At 50.0% G+C, this 26,510-nt stretch overlaps 1 protein-coding gene and 1 long non-coding RNA gene across 2 annotated transcripts in view; both read right to left on the bottom strand.

Annotated features, from left to right (window-relative positions):
- The window catches only part of LOC116972886 (oocyte zinc finger protein XlCOF6-like), a 411,853-nt gene that overhangs the window by 244,909 nt on the left and 140,434 nt on the right, over positions 1-26,510 (bottom strand). The window lies entirely within an intron of this gene.
- On the bottom strand, positions 2,737-25,901 carry LOC116972925. The gene is made up of 3 exons (XR_004411953.1): positions 25,796-25,901; positions 11,595-11,596; positions 2,737-2,747 (listed from the first exon to the last, which is right to left on the bottom strand). It is a non-coding gene; the product is annotated as an uncharacterized LOC116972925 (long non-coding RNA).

Here is a 26,510-nt window from a genome sequence, read left to right on the forward strand (position 1 = left end):
CCCCACCCCCCCCCCCCCCCCCACCCCCCCCCCCCCCCCCCCCACCCCCCCCCCCCCCCCCCCCCCCCCCCCCCCACCCCCCCCCCCCCACCCCCCCCCCCCACCCCCCCCCCCCCCCCCCCACCCCCCCCCCCCCCACCCCCCCCCCCCCCCCCCCCCCCCACCCCCCCCCCACCCCCCCCCCCCCCCACCCCCCCCCACCCCCTCACCCACTTCCCCCCCCACTCACCCTCACCCACCACCTCCCCCCCTCAACCCCACCCCCCTCACACACTCTCCCCTCCACACCACTCCACCCCACACACACCCCACTCCCTCACCCACTCCACCCCACTCACCCACTCCACCCCACTCCCCCCTCACCCACTCCCCCCTTCACCCCCCACCCACCCCTCACCCACTCCCCCTCACCCACTCCACCCCACTCCCCCTCCCACTCGCTCCCACCCACTTGCGATCCAAGGATTACAGACCCATCCAACCAAGAGCGGAACTCGCTATCAAAACATGGAGGGTTTGGCGGCCACGCGCGCGTGCGCACACTCACACACACGAGGCTTCGGAGGCTCAATCCAGCGCTAAAAACGGAGATTTTAAAATCGGGATCACAAAAACTTGGGGGGGATGTCCCCCACCTCTCAAAACATGGGGGGGGGGGGACGTGTCCCCTCTGGCCCCCACGGGTTTTCCGCCCCTGCATCCAACTCAACCTCGCCCTGTGTCCAACTTCTTCACAGATGCTGCTGCACCCGCTGAGTTTCTCCAGCATTTTTGTGTACCTTCTTCACAGATGCTGCCTGACCCCGTTGCTACTTTCTTTCTCTGGTTCTGCCTGAGGGTGGAGTTTCCCCGCCCCCCGTGCCCCCCCCCCCCCCCCGTGGCCCCGCCCCCCGTGCCCCCCCCCCCCCCCCCACCGTGGTCCCGCCCCCCGTGGCCCCGTCCCCCGCGCCTCAGTCCCAGCTCCGATTGGCGGATTCCCGGATCATGCTCGGCTCCTCCAGATTAGTGCGGCCCCGTCACCCGCTCACACTCACCCCCATCCACTCACACTCACCCTCGCACCCACCCACTCACTCTCACCCCCACCCACTCACCCCACCCACTCTCTCACACTCACCCCCATCCACTCACACTCACCCTCGCACCCACCCACTCACACTCACACTCACCCCCGCACCCACTCACTCTCTCACACTCACCCCCATCCACTCACACTCACCCCGCACCCACTCACACTCACACTCACCCCTGCACCCACTCACACTCACCCTCGCACCCACTCACTCTCACCCACTTACTCTCACCCCCACCCACTCACACTCACCCACTCACACCACCCACTCACTCTCACCCCCACCCACTCACCCCACCCACTCACACTCACCCCCGCACCCACTCACTCTCACCCCCACCCACTCACACTCACCCACTCACACTCACCCCCGCACCCACTCACCCCCGCACCCACTCACTCACACTCACACTCACCCCCACCCATTCACACTCACCCCCACTCACACTTACTCTCACACTCACCCCCACCCCTACCCCATTCACACTCACATCCGCATTCTTCCCCCACGACTCCCCTCACACTGCCCCCACTCATCCGCGACCCTTTCACTTCCATCGTCCTCACCCTTCCCCCGTCAGGGAGAACCGGACCCGCCTCTCGTGGGGGGGGGGGGTCAAGGGTCAGGCATCATCTGTGGAGAAGACACAAAGAACTACAGGTTGTGAGCCACAGGGAGAGGTTGAGAAGGCTGGGTCTCTAATCCTTGGAGCGCAGGGAAATGAGGGGTGAATGGGGGTGAAGGGGAGGGGAAGTGGGGTGTGTGGTGGAGGGGAGGGTGTGAGGGGGAAGGAATGTGTAGGGGGAGGGAGTGTGGGGGAGGGAGTGTGGGGGAGGGAGGGTGTGAGGTGGAAGGGATGTGTAGGTCTGCAGAAGAGGGTGAGGGGAAATGGGTGAGAGGGAGGGGGTGAGAGGGCGGTGCACTGACCTGGGGGCGCCGAGCCTCCCGCCCTCACGTGAGCCGCCCCGCATGCATGGTGCCTTGAAGTCACCGCCCCAGCCATTGTGCAGAGTCACGTGGGGGGGGGGGGCGGCATGCATCATGGAAAGAAGGTCACAGTGCTGGAGTCACTCAGCGGGTCAGGCAGCGTCTGTGGAGAACACGGATAGGGGACGTTTCTTGGGTCATGACCCTTCTGCAGACCTGAAACGTCACCTGTCCACGTTGACCAGAGATGCTGCCTGACCTGCTGTGTTACTCCAGCACTCTGTATCTTTTTGTGTATGAACCAGCATCTGCAGTTCCTTGTGTCTGCCAAAGATATGCACAAAGTTCTGGGAGAAAATATGGGCAACGTTTCAGGTCTGCAACGGGACACTTGGCTACTAGTCGACATTCCCGATGTTGGAGTCCAGAATCAGGGGTCACAGTTTAAAAATAAGAGAGTTAGATTTAGCTCTTAGGGTTAAGGGAATCAAGGGTAATGGAGAGAAAGCAGGAACGGGTTACTGATACTGGATGATCAGCCATGATCACATTGAATGGCGTTGCTGGCTCGAAGGGCCGAATGGCCTACTCCTACACCTATTATCTATGTTTCTATGTAAAAGCTTTTCACTCCACATCACCGTCTGTATCTCTCCTGCGGCTCTCAGTCTGAGGAAGGGTCTCAACTTCGAAATGTCGCCCATTCCTTCTCTTCTTCCAACTAACAATGATCTATTCTACATTTTGCTTGAACTCCATTCTCTTTGTCCTGTTTTCACTCCTTACCTTTCCTTATCTCTGCATCTCCCATCACTGAAGAAGGGTATTGACACGAAACATCACGCATTCCTTCTCTCCACAGACTCTGCCCGACCCGCTGAATGACTCCTGTAATGTATTCGTACATATTCATGTATATGTTAATGAGTTGGTGTTCAATACAAACAGGGAATGTTGAGTAATAAATCTCTCTCTCGTGATCCAGCAGCTGAACAAATCGTCAAGTGTTTGTCAGGCTATCTCTATGTTGTGTCTATGTGGCAGGATGCCGTAATTGGGATTGTATATGGGTTTTTTTGGGGGGGGGGGAGTTCCTCAAGCTGAATAGCCCTTGTACAGCTAAGTTTTAGGTGAATTGTTACACCAGAACAGACAGGAAATCGAGGTTTTTGAACGGACTTTAAAAAAAAGAGAGAGAACGACATGATGGCAGCGTCCACAGGCTACATCGGAAACCTTGGCACTTTTGACAAGAGCCGTTCAGCTCCTATATGGAGCGAGTGAACATGTTTTTCACGGCAAACAACATAATGGAGATTAGCGGTGAAGAAGATATAGTGACTGAAACAAATTAGGCCGTTTGCGAATGCATGAAAGCGATTCTGCTCACGGAGATCGGTCCTGAAGTGGACGGCACACTCGTGAATCTCCTTGCGCCCCTAAAGGCAAATGACATTATGAAGAAGCTGGAGGAGCACTTCAACACAAAGCCTCTGGAAATTACAGAAAGCTATAAATTTGGCACTAGAAACCAGAAGCAGAGTGAGGCAAACAATGAGTACATTGTTGCCTTGAAAAACTTACGTTTACACTGTAACGTTGGAACCTTTCTGGGACGCGCACTATGCAACAGATTTGTTTGTGGTGTAGTGGATGAACGAATTCATTCCAAACTCATGAACACTCCAGATCTTGCAGTCGAGAAAGCAAGGTTGCTACCACAATGGAGATGGCATCAAAGAATGCTGGCGAGTTTCATCCACCACGAATTGCAGTGGTCGTTTACAGTCACAAGGCAGTGCCTTTGGCCAAACCAAGAGGCGCTAAACCAAAACCAAAGTATGGCGGGGAGCCGAGTTTAGCCAGTTGTTATCGTTGCAACAGTAATCACTCATCCCAATTTTGTCAGTTCAAAATGGTCAAGTGCTATAACTGCCAGAAGAAAGGCCATATCGCCTCAGCAATATGGCCAAGCTTAAAGCAGGAAACCAACAATCTGCCGGAAACAAGCGACAACACCAGAGAGGAGTTTACAACTTGGAGGTTAACCCAGATGGAAATGAACTTGGGTTCTACATCATTTATCCAACCGACATCGATAAGCCTACAAACATTCAAGGCAAGGACTTTCGAATGAAACTATCGATTAATAAACAGTTAATCGATATGTGTATTGACACGGCAGCAGATTGTTCGGTCATGTGCAAAGACGTGTACTAATCAAAGTTCCCACGATACCATTGTTTGAGAGTCAGGTCAAGCTGAGCATCTACTCGGGCGAAGTTTTGAAGACATGTGGACAAATGAACTGTAAAGTTCAGCATAATAGTCAGTAACACTGCCTGTCATAGTGGCCAGCTACAGAAATAAACCAACCCTCCTTGGAAAAGATTGGCTCAGTAGAATAGAGGTAGACTGGAAGAACATTTTCAGCATCGATTTGTCCAAATCATGTCTTGAAAACGTCATAAGCAGACATGCAGAGATTTCTGTCGACAGTTACACGGGAATAACAGGGTACTCTGCACACATACAACTTAAACAAGATGTGAGGCCTGTGTATTGTCAACTAAGACTTGTACCATATGCACTAAAGCAACAAGTGGAGGAAGAACTCGACAGGTTGGAGCAGAATGGAGCACTCGTGAAGACAGACCAGAGTAACTGGGCAACGACAATTGTGGCCGTACCCAAGGCCGACAAACGATTCCACTATGTGATGACTACAAAGTCACAATCAACCAAGCCGTTGATGACGAACAATATCCGTTACCAACCTCGTAAGAACTGTACGCAGAATTTAGCGAAGCAAGAGTCTTCACTAAACTGGATTTGTCTCACACTTATGCCCAACTCAATGTCATAGAAACATAGAAAATAGGTGCAGGAGGAGGTCATTCGGCCCTTCGAGCCAGCACCGCCATTCATTGTGATCATGGCTGATCGTCCCCAATCAATAACCCGTGCCTGCCTTCTCCCCATATCCCTTGATTCCACTAGCCCCTAGAGCTCTATCTAACCCTCTCTTAAATCCATCCAGTGATTTGGCCTCCCCGCCCTCTGTGGCAGGAAATTCCACAAATTCACAACTCTCTGGGTGAAAACGTTTTTTCTCACCTCAGTCTTAATTGGCTTCCCCTTTATTCTAAGACTGTGGCCCCTGGTTCTGGACTCGCCCAACATTGGGAACATGTTTCCTGCATCTAGCTTGTCCAGTCCTTTTATAATTTTATATGTTTCTATAAGATCTCCTCTCATCCATCTAAACTCCAGTGAATACAAGCCTAGTCGTTTCAATCTTTCCTCATATGACAGTCCCGCCATCCCAGGATCAATCTCGTGAACCTATGCTGCACTGCCTCAATCACAAGGATGTCCTTCCTCAAATTAGGAGACCAAAACTGTACACAATACTTCAGATGTGGTCTTACCAGAGCCCCATATAACTGCAGAAGAACTTGTGTACTCCTATACTGAAATCCTCTTGTTATGAAGGCCAACATTCCATTAGCTTTCTTCACTGCCTGCTGTCTGCCCCCTTGTTTTTCCCACCAAAGTGGATATCCTCACATTTATCTATAGTATACTGCATCTGCCACGCATCTGCCCGCTTACCCAACCTGTCCAGGTCACCCTGCAACCTCCTAACATCCTCTTCACAGTTCACACAGCCACCCAGCTTTGTGTCATCCGCAAACTTGCTACTGTTGCTCCTAATTCCCTCTTCCAAATCATTAATATATATGGTAAACAGTTGCGGCCCCAACACCGAGCATTGCGGCACTCCACTCGCCACTGCCTGCCATTCTGCAAAGGACCCGTTCACTCCTACTCTTTGCTTCCTGTCTGCCAACCAATTTTCTATCCACATCAACACCCTACCCCCAATACCACGTGCTCTAATTTTTAGTCAACAGTCTCCTGTGCGGGACCTTGTCAAAGGCTTTCTGAAAGTCTAGATACACTACATCCACTGGCTCCCCTTCATCCATTTTACTTGTCACATCCTCAAAAAATTCCAGAAGATTAGTCAAGCATGATTTCCCTTTCATAAATCCATGCTACTTTGGACTAATCCTTTTACTGCTATCCAAATGCCCCATTATTACCTCTTTAATAATTGACGCCAGCATCTTTCCCACCACCGAAGTCAGGCTAACTGGTCTGTAATTCCCTGTAATCCATCCAGTGATTTGGCCTCCACTGCCCTCTGTGGCAGGGAATTCCACAAATTCACAACTCTGGGTGAAAAAGTTTTTTCTCACCTCAGTCTTAAATGGCTTCCCCTTTATTCTAAGACTGTGGCCCCTGGTTCTAGACTCGCCCAATATTGGAAATATTTTTCCTGCATCTCTCTCGCTCCTTTCTTGAAAAGTGGGATAACATTAGCTATCCTCCAATCCACAGGAACTGATCCTGAATCTATTGAACATTGGAAAATGATCACCAATGCGTCCACTATTTCTTGAGCCACCTCCCTGAGGGCCCTGGGATGTAGACCATCAGGCCCAGGGGATTTATCATCCTTCAGTCCCAATAGCCTACCCAATACTATTTCTCGCCTAATGAAAATTTATTTCAGTTCCTCTACCCTCTTAGAGCCTCTGCCCTCCAGTACTTCTTGACAAGGAAAGTCAGCAGTACTTGACTATCAATACACATAAGGGCTTGTATTCATATACAAAGCTGCCCTACGGTGTGAAATCCGCCCCAAAAAATGTCCAGTCTGTCATGGACAAAATGTTACAAGGCCTTCAGCACTGTGTGTGCAACCAGGATGACCTACTGATATTCACAGAGGGCATGGTAGAGCATCTGGAAATCCTTGAGCAAGTTCTCACACAAATGAACTGCCACAATGTCAAACTGCGACAAAGTAAATGTGCATTTGTGCAGTCAGGGGTGGTCTACCTTGGACTCAAAGTAGATGCCAATGGACTTCGCCCTGTGAAGGCGAAAGTTGAAGAAATAGTGAATGCTCCAAAACCCAACAATGTGTAAGAAGCTACGATCATTCCTTGGGATGGTGCAGTTCTATGCACGATTCCTTCCAGATTCAGCAACCGTGCTAAAGCCACTACAGCATCTGCTACAAAAAGATGTGAAATGGACGCGGGGAAAGGAACAGTAACGTGCAGATGACATCCGCAAGGAAAACTTGTCAAATGACAAACTTCTTGTTCACTACGATACGACACGCGAGATGAAACTTGCTTGTGATGCTTCAAGTTATGGTGTAGGTGCAGTGATCTCCCACGTAATGAATGACGGACAGGAAAAACCTATTGCTTTTGCATCCCGCACCCTATCATCGAGTGAACGCAATTATGCACAGATAGGAAAGGAAGCACTCAGCATCGTGTTCGGAATCAGGAAATTCCATCAGTTTCTTCTCGGCAGACTATTCACCCTCGTGACTGATCACAAGCCACTACTAGTGATACTTGGTCCCACGTCAGCTATACCTTCCATGGCGGCATCAAGGATGCAGCGCTGGGCAATGTTGCTGTCCCAGTGTGACTACAAGGTGGAGTATAGAAGCTCCTAGTGCAACACAGTTGCAGATGCGTTGTTCCGGTTGCCCCATGAGAACTCTGACGTGGGAACTGAGACCTCAATCTACACACTGCAATTTGTAGATGAAGACTTTCCAGTGACTGCAACAGAAATTGCAGCAGAAACAGAGAAAGACAAGGTGCTGAAGTGGGTTTATGAACAGACATTGAACGGTTGGACTGAAATCGATAGTGGATTGAACTCAGTTCTGAACTCAGAGCTGAAGCTTTTCCATAATCAATGCCATGAATTATCATGTGATCAGGGATGCATTAAGTGGGGTTCCAGAGTGGTTGTAGCAGAGTCTTTGAGAAACAAAATTATGAATGAACTTCATGCCGAACATCCTGGCATAGTAAGCATGAAGTCAATTGCCAGAGGTTTTGTGTATTGGCCTGGCATTGACAGTGACATCGAGTCACGGGTGAGCAAATGTAGCGTCTGCCAAAATTGCCAGAGTAAACCACCAAAAACAACACTGCAGCCCTGGTCATGGCCAAGTAGACCTTTTCAGAGAGTTCATGTAGATTTTTGTGAAAAGGGTAATGATCATTTTCTGATACTAGTAGATAGTCATTCCAAATGGATTGAGGTTAAGCATATGGGGTCAAGCACTACTGAGTGTACCACAGATGAGTTGAGATAAACAAGAAGAACTTGTTTCTGATAACGGGCCTCAGTTTCGTTCAGAACAGTTCAAAGAGTTCATGCAGCGGAATGGTGTAAACACACACTTGTTCCCCCATACCATCCAGAAAGGTCTGTTGCAGTTGTCAAAGCTGCTCTAAAAAAACAGGGTAGTTCAAAGCTCAGCATGAAACATTGTTTGGCAAGTTTCTTGCTGAAGTACAGAACCACACAACAACGGGTTACTCACCTGCAGAATTGTTGATGAAGAGAAGACTACGAATACGCCTGTCTAGTTCAACCCAATTTTGCCTTGATAGTTGAGCAAAAATAGTCGTCAAAAATGCCATTTTGTGCCCCACACAAAGGAAAGATACTTCAAGTCAGATGAGCAGGTTTGTGTTCTCAGTCCTCCCAACAAGTCCAGTCGAGACAAATGGGATGTTGGGGAAATAGTGTAGGTGTGTGGAACAAAAAGATACTTAGTTGAAGTTGGAGATAGGATCTGGTGTTCATATTGATCAAATGATTCCAGCCAAAGATGAACCAAAAACTGAGCATGAAGTCCTAATCCATGAGTTTTTATCTGAAAGTGAGTTGGATGAGACCATTGTGATTGAAACACAAAGTTCAGTTAGTACAGATAAAGAGACCGATTCCTCTGGTCAAAGTCAGGCTACTAAAACAGAGCCAAACTAGCCAATAGTTGAGTCAACACCTAAACCTGTTACACCTGTTACTGTTAGACGATCAGGCAGGATCCGTAAACCAGTAGTCAGGTTAGGTTTGTAAGTTAAGTAACTCACTGTATAAGTAAAACGAAAATGTGTAGATATGTAAAATAAATATATTATGTTTATCATTTAATGTTTCATGAATCACTCTCTCGTGATCCAGGCAACCAATGTGTCAGTTGTTATTCATTCTGCCGTCCGGAATATAACAACTCCAGCACTGTGTGACCTACTTCCCATGATGCATGCTACCCCGCCCCCCATCCCCATGTGTTGAGAGTCAAGAGAGTCAACTGAGTTTTATTGTCACGTGTCCCAGATAGGACTATGAAATTCTTGCCTGCTGCAGCACAACTGAATATGTAAGCATAATACCGAACAGGAGATAAAAGTTCAATGTGTCTATATACCATAGACCATATATATACACAATAAATAGACAATAAATAAAAGTGCAATAGTAATAATAGACTGTTATTGTTCACAGCTTGTTAGATGTTGTGTTTAATAGCCTGGTGGCTGTGGGGAAGTAGTTGTTCCTGAACCTGGATGTTCCAGATTTCAAGCTCCTGTACCTTCTTCCCGATGGCAACGGGGAGATGAGTGTGTGTGGCTAGGATGGTGTGGGTCTTGGATGATTATGACTGCCTTTTTGTGGTAGCGACTGCGATAGATCGCTTCGATGGTGGGGAGGTCAGAGCCGATGATGGACTGGGCAGTGTTCCCAACTTTCTGCAATTTCTTCCGCTCTTGGACATTCAAGTTGCTGAACCAAGCCATGATGCAACCAGTCAGTATGTTCTCTACTGTGCACCTGTAGAGGTTCGAGAGAGTCCTCCTTGACATACAAACTCTCCGCCTTCCTGGTGCCAGGATCCAGGATGTCACGGACAGAGTGCAGACAATCCTCAAGGGCGAAGGTGAACATCCGGAAGTGGTATTGCATGTCGGCACAAACGATGTCGGAAAGAAGGGGATGAAGATTCTGCAGCGTGACTTTCGAGAGCTTGGGAAAATGCTGAAAAACAGGACCTCCAGGGTTGTTATCTCCGGTTTGCTTCCAGTTCCTCGTGCTGGCGAGAGAAGGAACAGGGAGATACGGGACCTGAACGTGTGGCTGAGGAACAGGTGCACGGGGCAGGGATTTAGATTATTAGATCACTGGGATCTGTTTTGGGGTAAGGGGGAACTGTACAAAAAGGACGGATTGCATCTTAACAGGTGTGGGACCAGCATTCTGGCAGGCAGGTTTGTCACTGCTACACGGGTGGTTTCAAACTGAATAAGGGGGGTGGGGTGTCGAATGGGATAGTGGAGGATGGAGTTAAAGGGAAAGGGTTTCTTAAATGTGTGAGCGTAGAGACAGAGGGGTGTAAAATGAGGGTAGAAGCAATAGGTAGCAAGGTGAAAAGTAAAAGTGGCAGGCCGGAAAATCCAGGGCAAAAATCAAAAAGGGCCACTTTTCAACATAATTGTATAAGGGGTAAGAGTGTTGTAAAAACAAGCCTGAAGGCTTTGTGTCTCAATGCAAGGAGCATTCGTAATAAGGTGGATGAGATGAATGTGCAGATAGCTATTAATGACTATGATATAGTTGGGATCACGGAGACATGGCTCCAGGGTGACCAAGGCTGGGAGCTGAACATCCAGGGATATTCAATATTCAGGAGGGATAGAGAGAAAGGAAAAGGAGGTGGGGTAGCGTTGCTGATTAGAGAGGAGATTAACGCAATGGAAAGGAAGGACATTAGTTTGGAGGATGTGGAATCGGTATGGGTAGAGCTGCGAAACACTAAGGGGCAGAAAACGCTGGTGGGTGTTGTGTACAGGCCACCTAACAGTAGGAGTGAAGTTGGAGATGGTATCAAACAGGAAATTAGAAATGCGTGCGACAAAGGCAAACCCGGTATAATGGGTGACTTCAATCTACATATAGATTGGGTGAATCAAATTGGCAGGGGTGCTGAGGAAGAGGATTTTTTGGAATGTATGCGGGATAGTTATCTAAATCAACATGTAGAGGAACCAACGAGAGAGCAGGCTATTTTAGACTGGGTATTGAGTAATGAGGAAGGGTTAGTTAGCAGTCTTGTTGTACGTGCCCCCTTGGGCAAGAGTGACCATAATATGGTTGAGTTCTTCATTGGGATGGAGAGTGACATTGTTAATTCAGAAACAATGGTTCTGAACTTAAAGAAAGGTAACTTTGAGGGTATGAGACGTGAATTGGCCAAGATTGACTGGCAATTAATTCTAAAAGGGTTGACGGTGGATATGCAATGGAAGACATTTAAAGACTGCATGGATGAACTACAAAAATTGTTCATCCCAGTTTGGCAAAAGAATAAATCAGGGAAGGTAGTGCATCCGTGGATAACAAGGGAAATCAGGGATAGTATCAAAGCGAAGGATGATGCGTACAAATTAGCCAGAAAAAGCAGCATACCAGAGGACTGGGAGAAATTCAGAGACCAGCAGAGGAGGACAAAGGGCTTAATTAGGAAAGGAAAAATAGATTATGAAAGAAAACTGGCAGGGAACACAAAAACTGACTGCAAACGTTCTTATAGATATGTGAAAAGAAAGAGATTAGTTAAAAACAAATTTAGGTCCCTTGCAGTCAGAAACAGGTGAGTTGATTATGGGGAACAAGGATATGGCGGACCAATTGAATAACTACTTTGGTTCCGTCTTCACTAAGGAAGACATAAATAATCTGCCGAAAATAGCAGGGGACCGCGGGTCAAAGGAGTTGGAGGAATTGAATGAAATCCAGGTTAGCCGGGAAGTGGTGTTGGGTAAATTGAATGGATTAAAGGCCGATAAATCCCCAGGGCCAGATAGGCTGCATCCCAGAGTACTTAAGGAAGTAGCTCCAGAAATAGTGGATGCATTAGTAATAATCTTTCAAAACTCTTTAGATTCTGGAGTAGTTCCTGAGGATTGGCGGGTAGCAAACGTAACCCCACTTTTTAAGAAGGGAGGGAGAGAGAAAATGGGGAATTACAGACCAGTTAGTCTAACATCGGCAGTGGGGAAACTGCTAGAGTCAGTTATTAAATATGGGATAGCAGCACATTTGGAAAGTGGTGAAATCATTGGACAAAGTCAGCATGGATTTACAAAAGGTAAATCATGTCTGACGAATCTTATAGAATTTTTCGAGGATGTAACTAGTAGCGTGGATAGCGGAGTACCAGTGGATGTGGTGTATCTGGACTTCCAGAAGGCTTTCGACAAGGTCCCACATAAGAGATTAGTATACAAACTTAAAGCACACGGCATTGGGGGTTCAGTATTGATGTGGATAGAGAACTGGCTGGCAAACAGGAAGCAAAGAGTAGGAGTAAACGGGTCCTTTTCACAATGGCAGGCAGTGACTAGTGGGGTACCGCAAGGCTCAGTGCTGGGACCCCAGCTATTTACAATATATATTAATGATCTGGATGAGGGAATTGAAGGCAATATCTCCAGGTTTGCGGATGACACTAAGCTGGGGGGCAGTGTTAGCTGTGAGGAGGATGCTAGGAGACTGCAAGGTGACTTGGATAGGCTGGGTGAGTGGGCAAATGTTTGGCAGATGCAGTGTAATGTGGATAAATGTGAGGTTATCCATTTTGGTGGCAAAAACAGGAAAGCAGACTATTATCTAAATGGTGGCCGACTAGGAAAAGGGGAGATGCAGCGAGACCTGGGTGTCATGGTACACCAGTCATTGAAAGTGGGCATGCAGGTGTAGCAGGCAGTAAAGAAAGCGAATGGTATGTTAGCTTTCATAGCAAAAGGATTTGAGTATAGGAGCAGGGAGGTTCTACTGCAGTTGTACATGGTCTTGGTGAGACCACACCTGGAGTATTGCGTACAGTTTTGGTCTCCAAACCTGAGGAAGGACATTATTGCCATAGAGGGAGTGCAGAGAAGGTTCACCAGACTGATTCCTAGGATGTCAGGACTGTCTTATGAAGAAAGACTGGATAGACTTGGTTTATACTCTCTAGAATTTAGGAGATTGAGAGGGGATCTTATAGAAACTTACAAAATTCTTAAGGGGTTGGACAGGCTAGATGCAGGAAGATTGCTCCCGATGTTGGGGAAGTCCAGGACAAGGGGTCATAGCTTAAGGATAAGGGGGAAATCCTTTAAAACCGAGATGAGAAGAACTTTTTTCACACAGAGAGTGGTGAATCTCTGGAACTCTCTGCCACAGAGGGTAGTCGAGGCCAGTTCATTGGCTATATTTAAGAGGGAGTTAAATGTGGCCCTTGTGGCTAAGGGGATCAGAGGGTATGGAGAGAAGGCAGGTACGGGATACTGAGTTGGATGATCAGTCATGATCATATTGAATGGCGGTGCAGGCTCGAAGGGCCGAATGGCCTACTCCTACTCCTGCACCTAATTTCTATGTTTCTATGTAATATTCTCAGGAAGTAAAGGCACTGATGTGTCTTCTTTATAATTGCATCAGTGTGCTGGGACCAGGAAAGATCTTCGGAAATATGCACGCCCAGGAATTTGAAGTTTTTGATCCTTTTCATCATCCGTTGATATAAACGGGATTGTGGGTCCTTATCCTACCGCTTCCAAAATCCAAAATCAGTTCCTTGGTTTTGCTGGTGTTGAGAGCCAGGTTGTTGTGCTGACACCATTTCGTCAATCAGTTGATCTCACTTCTATACTCTGACTCATCACCATCAGTGATTCGTCTCACAAAATTGTGTTGTCGGCAAACTTGATGATGGAGTTCACACTATGTCTGGCTACGTAGTCATGAATATAGAGTGAGTGCTGAGCACGCAGCCTTGAGGTTCTCCCGTGGTGATTATTATCGAGGATGACACGTTTCCACCAATATGGACAGACTGTGGTCTGTGGATGAGGAAGTCGAGGATCCAATTGCAGAGGGATGCGCAGAGACCCAGATCTGAGAGCTTGGTAACCAGCTTGGAGAGGATGATGGTATTACACACCGAGCTGTAATCTATGAACAACAGCCTAACATATGAGTTTTTGTTGTCCAAGTGGTCCAGAGTGGAGTGGAGAGCCAGTGAGATCGCATCCACCGTTGACCTGTTGTGGCGGTAAGCGAACTGCAATGGGTCGAGGTTCTTGTCGAGGTAGGAGTTGATTTGCACCATAATCAACCTCTCAAAGCACTTCATCACCACAGGCGTTAGTGCCACTGGTCGATAGTCATTGAGGCACAACACCTTACTCTTCTTGGGCACCGGTATTATTGATGCCCTTTTAAAGCAGGTGGGAACCTCAGAAGTGAGGGGTTGAAAATGCCCGTAAATACTCCAGCCAGTTGGGCTGCACAGGTTTCGAGACCACAACGGGGTATACCATCAGGTCCAGGAGCTTTCTGAGGGTTCACCCCCCTGAAGGATCTTCTGACATCGGCCTCTGTGACTGTGACTGAAATACCATCACGGCGAATGGGGGCTTGGGAAGGCACATCCGTGTTCTCCCTACCAAAGCGTGCGTAAAACGCATTGAGCTCGTCAGGGAGTGATGCTTCGCTGACAATTGAGCCGCCTCCTGATTTTGCCTTGTAGGAGGTGATTGCATTCAGGCCCCGCCACAGTTGCCAAACATCTGTCTCATCCTCCAGTTTGGAGCAGAAGTCCCTTTTGGCCTTTTTGATGGCCTTACCAAGGTCATATCTGGACTTCTTGTAGACCACTGTATCATCAGACATGAATGCCCGGTGTCTGGTCTTCAGAAGAGTGCGGATCTCAAAGTTCATCGAAGGCTTCTGATTGGGAAACACTCGGAAGGTTTTTGTTGGGATGCAGTCCTCCACACATTTATTTATGAAGTCTGTAACGACTGTGGCATATTCATTCAGGTCCGTTGCCGAGTCCTTGAACATTGCCCAGTCTACAGACTCCAAGCAGTCTCCTGGAGTTGTTCCTCTGCCTCCCCGACCTTCTCTGTACTGTCCTCACCTCTGGGGGTGCGCTCTTTAATTGCTGCGTGTAGGCAGGAAGAAGCAGCACCACTGAATGGTCGGATTTACTGAAGTGAGGGCGAGGGATAGAGCGATAGGCAACCTTGATGGTGGTGTAGCAGTGGTCGAGGGTGTTAGGTCCTCTGGTGCTGCAGGAGACATGTTGGTGGAAGTTAGTGAGTGATTTCTTCAGGTTGGCTCTGTTGAAGTCCCCGGTTTTGGTGATAAATACCTTGGGGTAGGCAGTCTGGTGCTTGTTGACCACGGCGTGCAGCTCCCCCAGTGCCAGACTGACGTCTGCTTGGGGTGGGATGTAGACCGTGGTCAGGATGAGGTGAATTCCCTCGGTAGGTAGAAGGGACGGCACTTCACCGCCAGATGTTCCAGGTGCGGAGAGCAGGAGTTGGACAGGACTGCCACGTCTGAGCACCACGCAGAGTTGACCATGAGGCAGACGCCCCCTCCTCTCCCTTTCCCAGATGCCAATGTACTGTCCATGCTGTGGATGGAGAAACCTTCAGGCTGGACTGCTGAGTCTGGGGAGCTGGGGATGAGCCATGTCTCTGTGAAACAGAACACAGAGCATTCCCTCAGCTCCCTTTGGTAAAGGAGCCTTACCCTTAAGTCCTCCACTTTGTTTTCACGGAGTACGTTGGCCAATAGGATGGTAGGGGAGTGGGTCAAAGTCCCCTGCCCTTCAGTCTGACCTGAAGTCCTGCCCGTCGGCCACGTTTCTGGACACAATGGAGGCCTCTCCGTTGTTTGCAGGTACTGTACTCACTGTACCTGCTGTTTCTGTGCAATGGCAGCGTGCAGGGCCGGCAGTCCCCTCGGATTGGCGGTGATGACAGGGCGTCAGTCTTACGCGCCGCCCGTGCGTGCGGCTGACGTCACGGAGCAGGGAGCGACTCGACGCGGTTCCCTGAAGCACGGCGCCCCTCCTTACCCCTCCCCTCAACCCCCTCCCCACTGACCACCCACTCCCGCCAACGAGTCACCCTCCCCCCACTCACCCCCTTCCCACCCACCCCTCCTTCCCTACCCTCCCACACCCCTCGACCCCCATCTCCCCCTCACCCCCCACACTTACCCCTTCATCCCCCTCCCCCCTGACGCCCTCAACCCTCCCCCACCTACCCCCCCCCCCCCCCTCCCTTCCACTTACTTCAAGCACTAGTAATGTTCACACGTTAGTAATGTCCTGTTTACCAGCTTGTTGACCCTCTGTGTTCCCCTCCTGCAGGGTTTAGGAGCCGTTGCTGTGGACGGAGAGACGGGGGCGTGCTATTGAGGGCGGCCATGGTGCCGGTGGAGCCCCCCCCCCCCCCCCCCCCCCCCCCCCATCTGCTCGGTATGCGGGCTGAGTTTCAAAGGTCTGAGCTTCGACGACCACATGACGGGGCACAACAAGGAGAAGCGTTATGAGTGCGACGTGTGTGGCAAGGCCTGGAAGAGCCCAAGCCAGCTGGAGACCCACCAGCGGGACCACACTGGAGAACTCCCCTTAAACTGCTCTGAGTGCAGCAAGAACTTCACCCGCTACGACAGCCGGCTGCAGCACATCTGCGTGCACTCTGGCGAGAAGCACTTCGGCTGCTCTGACTGCGGCAAGGACTTCAACAGGGCATATGACCTGAAGGTGCACCGGCGGATGCACACCGGGAGCGGCCCTGCACCTGCAGTGACTGTGTCAAAAGCTTCACCCGCTCAAACAACATGCTGGTGCACCAGCGCACCCACACCGGCGAGCGCCCCTTCACCTGCGCCCAGTGCGGCAAGGGCTTTACCTGCTCCACCAAGCTGCTGACCCACCAGCGGGTGCACACCGGCGAGAGGCCCTTTGGCTGCTCCAACAGGCCCTTTACCTGCTCTGACTGCGGTAAGGACTTCTCGAGGGAGTATGAGCTGAAGTTCCACCGGCGGGTGCACACGGGCGAGAAGCCCTATGTATGCTCTACCTGTAGCAAGAGCTTTGCCCGGATGTCGGGGCTGCGGGTGCACCAGCGGGCGCACAGCAGTGAGCGGCCCTTCACCTGCTCCGACTGCGACAAAGTCTTCAAGTCGTCGCCGGACTTGAAGGTGCACAGGCGCCTGCACACCGGGGAGCAGCCCTACATCTGCAGCTACTGCTGCACGGGCTTCACCCTCTCCACCAGGCTGCTGGAGCACCAGCGCACCCACACCGGCGAGCGCCCCTACACCTGCGCCCAGTGCGGCAAGCGCTTTTGCTACTCCTCCAGCCTCCTGTCCCACCAGCGATTGCACGCCGGCGATGATCCCGTCCCCAGCCCGCTGTGTGGATAGTGCTTTGCCATGGCCTCCCACGCGGCTGCTCCCACTGCGGCGAGTGTTTCAAGAGTGCACGGGGGCTGCAGGAGCACCAGCAGATACACACCGGAGAGAGATCCTTGGTGTGCGCTGAGTGTGGCAGGGGTTTCACCTGCATGCCCAGCCTGTGGTAGAACCGGTGTACCCACAGCAGTGAGCGTCCCTTCCCCCGTCCAGTGGTAAGTGCTTCACCCGCCTTGACCACCTGATGGAGGACTGGCGACTCCACACCGGCCTGCACCCCTTCGCCTGCCTGCTCTGCGACAAAGTCATTGCCCGCTCCACCGCGATGTGGATAGGCGCCGTTTAAGTAGACACAAAATGCTGGAAGGAATGGGTAACGTTTTGGGTCGAGGCCCTTCTTCAGTCCCGACCCATTCCGTCTTTCATGGGATGCTGCCTGTCCCGCTTAGTTACTCTAGCATTTTGTGTCCTTTTGTTGTAAACCAGCATCTGCAGTTCATTCTTTTTAAACCATTCTGGTAAACCATCTCTGCACCTTCCCCAAAGCCTCTACAGTCCTGTAATGGAGTGACCAGAACTGTATGCAATACAACAAATGCTACCTGACCAATGTCCCTTAAAGCTGCACATATACATTCCTCTCTCCTTATCTCATACCTTTTTATCTCCTTATTTGCTCTCGCCTCTGTCACTTACTCCACTCATCTGCCGATCACCCCCTCATCTGTTAACATCATGTCAGTCTGAAGAAGGGGCCCGACCCAAGATGTCACCTGTCCATGTTCTCCACAGATGCTGCCTGACCCGCTGAGTTATTCCAGCACTCTGTGAAACGTCACCTATCCATATTCTCCACAGATGCTGCCTGACCCGTTGACTTACTGCAGCACTTTGTGTTAGAATCATACAATGTTGAAACAGCCCTTTGACCAACATGCCCACATCTACCAACATGTTCCAGCTACACTAGTCCCACTGCCTGTGTTCGTCCATATCCCTCCAGACTTGTCCAATCCATGTACGTGTATAACTGTTTCTTAAACGTTGGGACAGTCCCAGCCTCAACTACCTCCACTGGCAGCTTGTTCCATACACCCACCACCCTTTGTGTGAAAATGTTACCCCCCATATTCCTATTAAATCTTTTCCCCTTCACCTTGAACCCATGTCCTCTGGTCCTCGATTCCCCCATTCTTGGGCAAGAGATTCTGTGCATCGAACTAAATTGTATTCTATGCAAGATTCCAGCCTCTGCAGTTTCCAGTCTCTCTCCAATTAGTCTGAAGAACCATCCTGACTCAAATCGTCATCTGCCCATTCCCTCTAGAGCGGTGGAGGAACTCAGTGGGACAGGCCGCATCTGTAGAGGGAAGGGAATCTAAGGCGACCACTCCCATCTCTCCTTTCCAACTTTCTCCAGCGCCCCCCCCCCCCCCCCCCCCACGCCAAGCAGTTTGAAGAAGGTTCCTGACCTAGAATGTTGCCTGTCCATGCTCTCCAGAGGTGCAAGTGACTCCAGGACATTGTGTCTCTTTTTGTAAACCAGCATCTGCTGTTCCTTGTATCTAGACTGGGCGTGCATTTCATCCAACACTTGCACTCGGTCCGCCAAGGCCTGCTGGATCTCCCGGTTAAGAACCATTTTAACTCCCCTTCCACTCCCACACGGGTCTTTCTGTCCTGGGCCTCCTCCATTGCCACAGTGAGGTGACACGCAAACTGGAGGAACAGCACCTCATAGCTTACAGCCCAAGGACATGAACTTTGAATTCTCGAAATTAAGGGTCACCCCGCCTCCCTCCTAATCAAGTCCTGGAGTCTGTCCCGACCCCAGCCCTTTTTTCCAGCTTTCTCCCCTGATTCCATCAGATGAATGAAGGGTCCAGACCCGACACGTCGCCTGACCAATTCCCTTCAAAGTGCCGGTAGAACTCAGCAGGTCAGCCATCTGATGGGAAACTGATATAGAAGTGTTCCTAATATAGGCCCCCCTTGGCTCTGTGAAGAATGCGGTGTCCATTCTTGGATGGGAGCTGACCAGTCATCGACAGCCCCCCCCCCCCCCCCCCCCCCTCGTGCGCCATCTCTTCGTCATTCCTCTGTCTTCTTCTCGCTGGCGAAAGGCATCAGGATTAATACACGTACATTGCCCAGTAGGCTGCGCTTTGAGAACTTTGCGCAGCTGGCCGCGAGGAGCAGAGCCATTGTGACGTCAGCAGCACGATAGTTTTAAAAACATCTCAGATTTGTGAACAATTTGAAGAAATACCTCGGGAAATAATGAATCAAATTTTCAGATGAGGCGATTATGTAAAGCTTGGTATGCGATAATACAGCCTCTGACAGAGGCTTTGAAAGTTTCTCACAGCAACACTACAGAAATACCAGGTGTGTCATTTGTCTCGAAAAATGTTTTCATCTGTAGCTTCAAATAGTCACAACAACTTGCCTCAGTTAGTATTTGTGGGTCGAATCTTCAAAACGATTGTTTATTATACATTCCTTCCAATTTTAAAGGTTAAAGGACAATAATAATGTTGTGATATTTTGGGTTATAGGTAAAAGGGATAAGTTTTGCATCTACCAGGAAATAATCAATTTGTGTATACATTTTATGAACACCTGAATAAAAAGAATATTCTCTTCCAGATGTATTGGCAATCCTCCATACGTCAGTTATGTTTGTATCATTTATATACGTATTTAAAAGTTCACTCGATTTTGATTTTGAAGTACTTTTCCTTTGACGTGAAGATTTATCCAAGTATTGATCTAATACACAATTTAAATCTGTAATTATCAGATTCTGCTGACCAGAGTCTGAGATTATATTAAATATTTTATTAAAAAATTGGGGATTGTCGAAATTAGGAGCGTGAATATTCACCATGGTCAATGGAGTTGAGTATAATTCCCCGGATATTATAATGTACCTGCCTTCTTTATCGTCTATAGTGGATTTGTGCTTGAATGGTACACCTTTACGAATTAGAATTGCTGTTCCTCTTGCTTTGGAAGAAAAAGTAGAATTATATAATTGACCATTCCAGCTACCCTTCAGCCTGTAGTGAGCTCCATTTTTGAGATGTGTCTCCTGTAGAAATATTATATCAGTATTAATAGATTTTAAGTGGGCTAATACTTTGCCCCTTTTAATTGGCTCATTAAAGCCTCTAACATTCCAACTACAAAATGTAATTCCTCCTATTTTCCTAGCTACATCAACTTGCACTTTAAAGCTTACATGGTCTCCTTTGATTCAAATGATCAAACACATTATTTGAAATATTTCCTTTAATTGCTGGGCGGGTGAGCCCTATCCCATTTTCCCCTATCCCCCAGAGATATCTCCAAGAAAAATGTGCATTAATAAAAATAGATAAGATATTTAGTCTTCTTCTTCTTATCGAGTCCACACACAAGATTAGAAGTTGTTCAGCCAGAGCTGAACACACTTCTCGGCATCTGCACAATGGTGTCTGTCTTGCGCTTCTTGTGCTTCTTGTGCGTGGTGGTGGAAAGATTGGTTCAAACAGGGCCGCGACGTGAACGCTCTTTCCTTGGCCCCAGATATTTAGTAAAGAAGGTAGAAAGTGAAAAAGAAAAACAACGGAAATTGCAGCATATAGAAATGCTGCTGGTGGTTGGGTTAGTGAAAACTTCCGTACGATAGATAATATTAAATAAATCCGCACCTTAATGCCCCTGTCCCACTTAGGAAACCTGAACGGAAGCCTCTGGAGACTTTGCACCCCACCCAAGGTTTCCGTGTGGTTCCCGGAGGTTTTTGTCAGTCTCCCTAATGGTCGAAAGTGGTTTCCGCTTCTTCTATGTTCCGGCGATTATTTCAAAAAATTCAAAACCGACCGCGACTAAAAATAGGTTGCCGTTTTAAAAATCGGTAATTTGTTAGTCGAAGCCGGTTGCGATGCTAGTTGAAGGTGGTTGCCGGAGGTTGCAGGTAGTGGAAGGTAAGACCTCCCTGGTGGAATAAAACTGGGTGAAAAAAAGATCTTACCTTCCACTTTTCTCTATGTTAGTGTAATGCGTCAGCTTTTAGTGGCCAGAGCAATGTTGGGTATCCACTGTTGACAATAGTTCACCGTGCCGAGCCACAGTCTCATTTGCTTCGCCTCCCGTGGTGCAGAGAATTCACAGACTGGTTCGACTAGACTATTCTCCAAACTTCGCTCAGTTGCCGATAGTATCACACCAAGAAACTTCACCCTCTGACGGGCCACTAATACTTTTGATTGGGAAACTACATATCCCAGTGCTGACAGATGATTCAGCAACTGAGTGGTGTCTTCGCGGTTGCTTTGTTCATCCTGGCCTGCTACTAGTAAATCATCCACACATTGAACTAGGGCGGAGCCACATCGAAAGCTTAAGGTTTGCAACTGTCCTCGAAGACTTCTGGAAAACGATTTTGGAGAATTCACGAATCGTTGAGGCAATTGAGTCCATGTGTACTGTTGTACGTTCTAAATGGCCTCCCCTTAATCTTAAACTGTGTGTGCCTGTGCTGAACTCCCCCAACATCGGGAACATGTTTCCTGCCTCTAGCGTGTCCAATCTCTTAATAATATTATGTTTCAATAAGTTCCCCTCTAATCTTTCTAAATTAAAGTATAAAGTAAAGTAAAGTATCCTTTATTGTCATTCAAACGTTTAGTTTCAACGAAATTATGTGCCTTGCTGTCATGATATAAAATAAAATAACAGAACCCCAGATTCAGATTCAGATTCAGATTCAACTTTAATTGTCATTGTGCAGTGTACAGTACAGAGACAACGAAATGCAGTTAGCATCTCCCTGGAAGAGCGACATAGAATATGATTTCAATAAATAAAACTATTTACATGCATACAGACATAGTGTTTTCCTGGTGGGAGGAGTGTCCGGGGGGGGGGGGGAATTCGCAGTCACCGAGGTACATTGTTGAGTAGTGTGACAGCCGCAGGGAAGAAGCTGTTCCTGGACCTGCTGGTCCAGCAACGGAGAGACCTGTAGCCCCTCCCCGATGGTAGGAGGGTAAACAGTCCATGGTTCGGGTGATAGCAGTCCTTGGAGATGCTGAGCACCCTCTGCAGACAACGCTTGCTTTGGACAGACTCAATGGAGGGGAGCGAGGAACCGGTGATGCGTTGGGCAATTTTCACCACCCTCTGCAGTGCTTTCCAGTCGGAGACAGAGCAGTTGCCATACCATACTGTGATACAGTTGGTAAGGATGCCCTCGATGGTGCAGCGGTAGAAGTTCACCAGGATCTGGGGAGACAGATGGACCTTCTTCAGTCTCCTCAGGAAGAAGAGACGCTGGTGAGCCTTCTTGACCAGAGTTGAAGTATTGTGGGTCAAGAGAGGTCATCGGAGATGTTGACCCCCAGGAACCTGAAGCTGGAAACACGGTCCACCTCCGTCCCGTTAATGTGGATGGGGGTGTGCGTGCCGCCCCTAGACTTCCTGAAGTCTACAATGAGCTCCTTGGTCTCCTTGGAGTTAAGGGCCAGGTTGTTGTCAGCGCACCATGCTGCTAAGTGCTGGATCTCCTCCCTATAGGCCGACTCATCGTTGTTGCTGATGAGGCCAATCACCGTTGTATCATCTGCATACTTGATGATGGTGTTAGTACCATGTACAGGTGTGCAGTCGTAGGTGAAGAGGGAGTAGAGGAGGGGGCTCAGCACACAGCCCTGTGGAACGCCGGTGTTCAGGGTGAGGGTTGAAGAGGTGTGCTTGTCTAACCTAACAGACTGGGGTCTGTTAGTTAGAAAGTCCAGTATCCAGTTGCAGAGGGAGAGGTCGATGCCCAGGTCACCGAGTTTGGTGATCAGTTTAGAGGATATAATGGTGTTGAATACTGAGCTGTAATCGATGAACAGCATTCTTACGTAAGTGTCTCTGTTGTTGAGGTGGGAGAGGGCGGAGTGAAGTGCCGTTGAGATGGCATCCTCCGTACTCCTGTTCTTGCGGTAGGAAAACTGATAGGGATCAAGTGTGGGGGGTAGGCAGCCTTTGAGGTGTGCCAGGACCAGCCTCTCGAAGCACTTGGTGATGATGGGAGTAAGTGCAACTGGGCGGAAGTCGTTGAGGCTTGCCGCAGTGGAATGGAGAACACACAATCAACACAGTTTAACGTCCACCACAGTGAGTCTACCAGGCTCCTCCTCACTGTGATGGACGGCAAATGTCTTAAAGTCCTTGTCTCTTCCAGCGTATACAAGCCCAGTCGCTCCATTCTATCAACATATGACAGTCCCACCACCCCGGGAATTAACTTTGTGAACCTACACTGCACTCCCTCTATAGCAAGAATGTCCTTCCTCAAATTTAGAGATTAAAACTGCACACAATACTCCAGGCGTCGTCTCACCAGGGCCCTGTACAACTGCCGAAGGACATCTTTGCTCTTATACTCAACTCCTCATGTTATGAAGGCCAACATGAAGAGATCCCCTCACCTCCAGTGCTGGCGGGCAACGGGGTAGTGAGGGAACACCGCATTGGAGACCCCAATAACCCCCCCCAGATCCTCCCCAATAACCCTCCCCCTATAAATCCCCCAAACTACCCTCCCACCAATCCCTCCCATAAACTGCCACGACCCTTCCCCCAAACCTCCCCTACACCCCCCTCCGCCCACCCAACTCCCCTCTCCCCTCCTCCCCTACACTCCCCCACCTGCACAAACTACCCTCCCCCCCAACATCCCGCCCAGCCCCACAAACTAACCCCCATCTCCTACACCCCCACACCCCAAACTACCCTCTCCCTCCTCCCCTACACCCTCACCCCCCCCACCACCTACACAAACTACCCTCTCCCCCCTTCCCAACACCCCCCCCCCCACCTACACAAACTACCCTCTCCCTCCTCCCCTACACCCTCACCCCCCCCCACCACCTACACAAACTACCCTCTCCCCCGTTCCCAACACCCCCCCACCACCTACACAAACTACCCACTCCCTCCTCCCCTACACCCTCCCCCCCCCCCCCACCTACACAAACTACCTTCTCCCCCCTTCCCAACACTCCACCTCCACAAACTACACTTTTCCCCTCCTCCCTTATAACCCCCCCCCCCCCCCACCTCCCAAACTAACCTCTCCTACACCCCCCACCTCCACGAACTGCCCTCTGCCCCCTTCCCCCACACCACCCCCACACGTTACGCAGATGGACAGGCTTGAAGTGGTGAATCTGTGGGATTCGTTGCCACAGAGGGCGGTGGAGGACAATTCATGAAGAATTTTAAAGTGGAGATTGACAGGTCAGGGCGGGGGTAGTTCCCCCCACCACGGGTACCATGTAATCCCGTGCTACCTGCTCCATGGTCGGATAGTCGGCAACTAAACCGTCTCCCCTACCCGGTTTGCCAGGTGAGGTGGGGGCTGTGTCTTGCAGCACCAACAACAAGACCTGTTAAAGGGCGGATAAGCACTTCAGTAGAAGTTGCGATCACTGTCGTACATAGCATTGTAAGGAACTATACTAAGTGGGACCCGTTGGGTCCTGTCTGCCAACGCGGGGGGGGGGGGGGCACATGGTGTCACAGGGGGGAGGGGCTGGTCCCCAAACGCAATATCCCACCACTCACCCATAGTTCCCAATATTCACCACTCCTTAGACAGGGAGGGGGGGGGGTTAGAGAAGGAGGGGTGTAGAGAGGGAGAGGAGTCGAGAGGGAGGGTAGTGGGAGGGAGAGGGTGGTGGAGAGGGAGAGGGGCTGAGAGGGGGTAGGGACTCTATCCCATCTCCCTCCTCATCATTTCCCTCATCCTCCTCTCCTCACTCCCAATCCATGCCCCAGGACCTACCCAGGTTGTAGAGCAGCGCCTGGGCCTGGAACTCGGCCTGGTTCTCGTACTGGACCCTGCCCTGGCTGTAGATCCAGGCTCGTCCTTGGTTCCAGCGGTGGCTTCTTTCTCGGCCCCGGTCACGGCCCCATCCCAAGCCCCGGGCTCGGCCCTCACTCCAGCTGGAGCACCAGGCTCGGCTCCAGCCAGGGCCCATAGCTCCGCCCTCACCGTCAGGTGTCAGGTGTCGGGCGCCGGCAACCGCCGCACAACACCTGCGACACGGAGAAAAGCAACAATACTATTCAACACAATTTAACATAAACATCCACCACAGCGGAATCCACATTCCTCACTGCGATGGAAGGTAATAAAGTTCAGTCGTCTTCGCTTGTTCACCCGTGTTCGGGGCTGTTGAACCCTCCACAGTCGCCGATGCCGACAGTCCAATGTCCGCTGCCCTCTGGTGTCGGGATGATGGAAATCCGTCATCGGGACGGATCGGAACACTCCGTGGCATGGTGCTCCCGAGTCGGCCTCTGCATACCGGCGACCGGGGACTTCACAGTGTTAAAGTCCATGGGCCCCGCGGTCGGAGCACTTTCGCTGGCGATCCTCGGCAAAGGATCCCCGGCTCCGCGATGGTAAATCCGCTCCACGCTCGCAGGTTGAAATTCCGAGCCGGTCTTCAGGAAAGGCCGCACCACTCCACATTTTAAGGCCGCAGGGGAGGGGGGTCGAGATGTGACACGGAGAAAAATCAAATCTCCGTCGAGGTAGGTGACTGGAAAAAGTTTCACCCGACTCCCCCCCTCTGGACACTGCTACAAGGGACATTCCTTGGAATACAACTTGGCTCCAGCGGGTGAACGAGCAAAAGTCCTTGTTTACTGCAGCCGGAGTCTTGTGGACGTCCAAGGGCGGAGAGCGAGATCCCACCATTAGGACTTGATTAGCTGGACGGGCAGCATCTCTGGAGAGCAGGAATTCGAGGTTGATGCCCGTCCTCAGACTGAGAGTCGCGGGAGAGATATAGACGGTGATGTGGAGTGAACGCTTTTACATAGAAACATGGACAATAGGTGCAGGAGTAGGCCATTCGGCCCTTCGAGCCTGCACCGCCATTCAATGTGATCACGGCTGATCATCCTCAATCAGTACCCCTTTACTGCTTTTCCCCCATATCCCTTGATTCCGTTAGCCCGAAGAGCTAAATCTAACTCTCTCTTGAAAACATCCAGTGAATCGGCCTCCACTGCCTGCTATGGCAGAGAATTCCACAGATTCACAACTCTCTGGGTGGAAAAGTTTTACCTCATCTCAGTCCTAAATGGCCTATCCCTTATTCTTAAACTGTGCCCTTCTCGTTCTGGACTCCCCCAACATCAGGAAACCATTTCCTGCACCTAGCCTGTCCAATCCTTTAATAGAGATGTTTCTATGAGAACCCCCTCCCATCCTTCTAAATTCAAGTGAATACAAGCCAGCCACGTGCCTTCAGGATAGGCAAGGTAGGCAGTGGCTACCCTGACTAAAATTATAAAATGGTA

The sequence above is a fragment of the Amblyraja radiata genome, chromosome 5 (assembly GCF_010909765.2).
Source record: "Amblyraja radiata isolate CabotCenter1 chromosome 5, sAmbRad1.1.pri, whole genome shotgun sequence".
NCBI lineage: Eukaryota > Metazoa > Chordata > Chondrichthyes > Rajiformes > Rajidae > Amblyraja > Amblyraja radiata.